The sequence below is a fragment of the Schistocerca gregaria genome, chromosome 1, assembly GCF_023897955.1.
Source record: "Schistocerca gregaria isolate iqSchGreg1 chromosome 1, iqSchGreg1.2, whole genome shotgun sequence".
Classification (NCBI taxonomy): Eukaryota; Metazoa; Arthropoda; class Insecta; order Orthoptera; family Acrididae; genus Schistocerca; species Schistocerca gregaria.
This window is the reverse complement of record NC_064920.1, coordinates 481,815,839-481,820,643: the sequence shown is the minus strand read 5'-3', so window position 1 is coordinate 481,820,643 and position 4,805 is coordinate 481,815,839. Positions and strand designations below refer to the sequence as shown.

General features: G+C 46.6%; 1 non-coding gene across 1 annotated transcript; it reads left to right on the top strand.

Moving 5' to 3' along the window:
- The first annotated feature begins 2,515 nt into the window (after positions 1 to 2,515).
- Trnas-cga (transfer RNA serine (anticodon CGA)) lies at positions 2,516 to 2,590 on the top strand. The gene has a single exon. It is a non-coding gene; the product is annotated as a tRNA-Ser (tRNA).
- Positions 2,591 to 4,805: the final 2,215 nt, after the last annotated feature.

Below are 4,805 nucleotides of genomic sequence, written 5' to 3'. Positions count from 1 at the left end.
GCAACCGTCTCCATGAAGCTGGGCTACGGTCCCGCACACCGTTAGGCCGTCTTCCGCTCACGCCCCAACATCGTGCAGCCTGCCTCCAGTGGTGTCGCGACAGGCGTTAATGGAGGGACGAATGGAGACGTGTCGTCTTCAGCGATGAGAGTCGCTTCTGCCTTGGTGCCAATGATGGTCGTATGCGTGTTTTGCTCCGTACAGGTGAGCGCCACAATCAGGACTGCATACGACCGAGGCACACAGGGCCAACACCCGGCATCATGGTGTGGGGAGCGATCTCCTACACTGGCTGTACACCTCTGGTGATCGTCGAGGGGACACTAAATAGTGCACGGTACATCCAAACCGTCATCGAACCCATCGTTCTACCATTCCTAGACCGGCAAGGGGACTTGCTGTTCCAACAGGACAATGCACGTCCGCATGTATCCCGTGCCACCCAACGTGCTCTAGAAGGTGTAAGTCAACTACCCTGGCCAGCAAGATCTCCGGATCTGTCCCCCATTGAGCATGTTTGGGACTGGATGAAGCGTCGTCTCACGCGGTCTGCACGTCCAGCACGAACGCTGGTCCAACTGAGGCGCCAGGAGGAAATGGCATGGCAAGCCGTTCCACAGGACTACATCCAGCATCTCTACGATCGTCTCCATGGGAGAATAGCGGCCTGCATTGCTGCGAAAGGTGGATATACATTGTACTAGTGCCGACATTGTGCATGCTCTGTTGCCTGTGTCTATGTGCCTGTGGTTCTGTCAGTGTGATCATGTGATGTATCTGACCCCAGGAATGTGTCAATAAAGTTTCCCCTTCCTGGGACAATGAATTCACGGTGTTCTTATTTCAATTTCCAGGAGTGTATATAAAAATGATCGGAAACGAAGTGTGTTAGTAATGGCGACAGTTACGACGATAAATCCCTGGAGACGGAAGCGGTGCAGGGAAGTGTCGACATGTAAGCGCAACTCATGAACGCGTGAAGCTGTTTCAACAAAATTGGAACACATAAAGATTAGTCACTGATAAAACAGACACACTTCAGGGACGGATTCCTGGTTGGAGGAAAAAACGTTTCTACAGTATTAACATGTGTCCGGAAATGCATCGTTGCCGCAGTAGATGACGCCGGTGAATTACAGTTCTTCTGATCACGTGCTCTGTGTTACTTGTGTGTTGCAGGCCACGTGATTGACGCAGCTGACTGTAAGCAGCAGAATGGCCTGGTATTCATGTTTGAAACAAGCTGAATTGGCGTTTGTTTACCTTCGAGCAAATGGAGAGACAGTACGGCCGTACCAAAACCCATGATACCACTAACGTCCAAAAATGGCTTTAAATGTTGTGCGATGTGGTTTGTGTCTGTAAGGGTTCTTGATTTTAGTATAGCCGTGTTGTCTCTTGACCGTTCTCAACTGCTTGCCCATACACAAGCACCATTTCGGCTTGTTCCCGACATGAATACCAGACCATTCTATTGCTTACAGTACACTACGTCAATCACACAGCCTGCAACAAACAAGAAACACACGGCATGAGGTCAGATTTCCAGAGGGGGATGCGTCCCTGCAGTTTATCGGTTTCATCAACATTCACCTGTATAACATACTGTTTGGAAAAAAAAAAAATATCATTGGAACTGGGATAACTTAGTACGTCTGGGAATGGGGATGACGCTAGGTGAGTGAAGTGGGTGACGTCTACGCAAATTCTGGAACACATGCAGAAATTTCAATGCAAGTTGGGTACACGTCTCACTACCTGAAAAATGAGAATCACCACTAACCACTCCAGTCACCAGTAGCCGTAGTGTGGAGGTTGGTAGGAGTAACGTATGTGTAGATCATGGAAAACGATGTACGTTATTGTCGAATCCACAATTCTTTGTCTCGATAGGTCGAACTATGAAAAAGCCCTGACGACGTTTCATCTCTAGTGTTGGGGGTGACGGTAGGAGGGGTCAATACGTGATGCACAGGCCTCTTGGAGCAGTTTAACCGAACTTGGAATACGTTATATAAAATTAGGTTGGGTAAAAACACCAGGTACCACAGAGTGATTATCTGGCACACGATGGGCAAATTTCAGGATCAGTGTTATCTTAGCTTCCTTGTATTATCATAAACGAAACTGATCAACCGACTGGGTGGTCAAAAATCATGTTACACTCTCTCCAGGAAAAAGTAAAAATCAAGTATAGTTTATGGATTGACGTTTCCGCACAAATCTATCGTTGTAGGACGCCCCTCGTTTCGATAACCATTTTTACATTGTCAAATTATGTATCAGATTTTTCCTTCCACAACTGTAGGACGTAGTTGCAGACAAGACAAAACTGCAGAGTGAAAATCTCATTCTGGAAACATCCCCCAGGCTGTGGCTAAGCCATGTCTCCGCAATATCCTTTCTTTCAGGAGTGCTAGTTCTGCAAAGTTCACAGGAGAGCTTCAGTTAAGTTTGGAAGGTAGGAGACGAGGCACTGGCAGAAGTAAAGCTGTGAGTAGCAGGCGAGAGTTGTGCTTCGGTAGCTCAGTTGGTAGAGCACTTGCCCGCGAAAGGCAAAGGTCCCGAGTTCGAGTCTCGGTCGGGAACACAGTTTTAATCTGTCAGGAAGTTTCAAGACAAAACTGGTTATTCAATTTCAACGAAGTTAAAGAGGAAACATTCGAAATTTACTAGTACTTGATGTGATAAATTTGTTTATAATTGCAATCTATCGACAATATTCTCCATCTTCTTTGTCAGGAAAAGAAATGGCAGTGAAAAGGTACCAGGCATACAAGTAAAGGTTATACGATGGTGCCAGCTACATTTAACTATCAAGCTGGAGCCGACGATGATACATTGTCTATAGCGTCATTATTCACATCAAGATTTTTACAGTGTGGTGCAGTATGTTCTGTGTGCTCGCCTCAGCACAAGCCCTCTTCCATGCATTAGGGAGTGCAGAAACTTTTAGTTGTTAGTACGTATTCAGACTTTGTAATAAATGCATGGGACAGCTTATTACAACCGTTTTCCACCGTTACACCAAACACCATCGACACTACAAGTAAATACAATGCAGTGGAAAAAACGCAACACCGGCAATTTATTGACAATTGATGTGATTAGTATTTCATCATTGTGGAAGTATAATAACAAATTCAGACTGAATGAAACATACACGTTACAGTAACGGGTTCACAAAAACTCAATATCAATACGCATGTAACCCCCCCCCCCTTCCAATCTAGCAGAAATCCAGGGGTGTATATTTGCGTGCCAATTGCCATAAAGGTAGCAAATGACATGCTGTGGTTTTGCGCCAAGCTTATTGGATCTTTTCATGCAATTCAGTAATGGTTCTTTCAGTCTCCAGAGAATCATTAAGTTCCTGCTTCATGGTGTCCCATACGTGTTCAATTGACGAGAGATCTGGCGATTTTGTGGCCATCGCAGTTGTTGTACAGAATGAAGAGTGCTTTGAGTCGCGGCAGCCGTATGCGGACGTGCATTGCCCTCCTGAAATGGCCCATCATCTTCGTGCAGAAGGAATGTTTTTAGCACTCGAGCAATGTAGCAAGTACTGGTTACTTTACCCTGCAGTACGAGTTGCAACTGATGGCCGCCACACACCATGAAACCTGGGATGGGACCTGCCTATCGTGGGGGAAAACATTCGGGAATAGGCCGCTTTCTAACTCTATGAAGTTTGTGTACACCCGCATCTCTCGCCTGGAGACAGAAGCTACTCTCATCTCTAAAGACAAAGAGAGGCAGTCTAATTTCCAGTCGAATCATTCATGATAACAGAGTAGCCATGCTTGGCGGTGTTATGTGTCAGTGGCAGTTTCGCCAAAGGGTCATATGATTGTAGTCTTGCGGCAAGTTCCTTGGTGACACACGGAGTGCAACATATGCCAAGATTTCTTCTTGCTATGGCGTTCGGTCAGCCATCGCTGGTCGCGAAATACGTCGTTCGCGACGTGCGTGTATACTACGTAGACGTCCTGAACTTGGTCCATGTGTGTGACAATGTTCCACAGACCACTGCTGAAAACAGCGACACACCACCGATACAGTAAACCATACGTGTGAAGCTAGCCGCCAGTACATCCAGGCGCACGTACTCGTCGAGGGGCAGGGTTGTACTCTACAATGAATGTAGCAAATACTGTTCATCTCTAAACTCAGCACTGTTACTGACTGAAGAGTCAAAACAGAGGGTGTGCAGACAGGCCTCCCTAGCGCCGTTTGATTGCCGATGACCATGAACACTGAATCACCTAACATTACAACGCTTAGTATGCACAAAATGAAATGAAATTGGCGTATAACATCGTTGGCCGAGAAGCCCCATCCGGGTAAGTTCGGCAGCCAAGTGCAAGTCTTGTTTCAGTCGGCGCCATATTGGGCATATTATACCTTAGTGCGACTATACAAAGACCTTGCGGGTGTTGCAGTTTTTTCCGGCAGTGTACATACGCTCTGTACCAGATATGAGTGCAGACATTTCTACATGTGGTACCTTAATATGTAAACACAGCAGTGTGCCGGTTGTTTCTCTCTGCGTCGAACAGTCTTCCCGCAAGTACGTCACAAGCTTTGCGACGTGATATTTTCTGCATGCTCGCAACTGCATCATTAAGTTGACTACGCCCGTCAGTATAGACTAACCGTTTTGCTTCCACACCACAACACCTTACCAGCCGCCCGGGAGAAAATTACCACTAATGGCTTTCTCTTTCCATACAAACCTGGAGGTACTAAGTATTCTTGATTGATTAGTTTCGGTTTAGGGGTGGGGGGGGGGGGGGGGGGGAGTG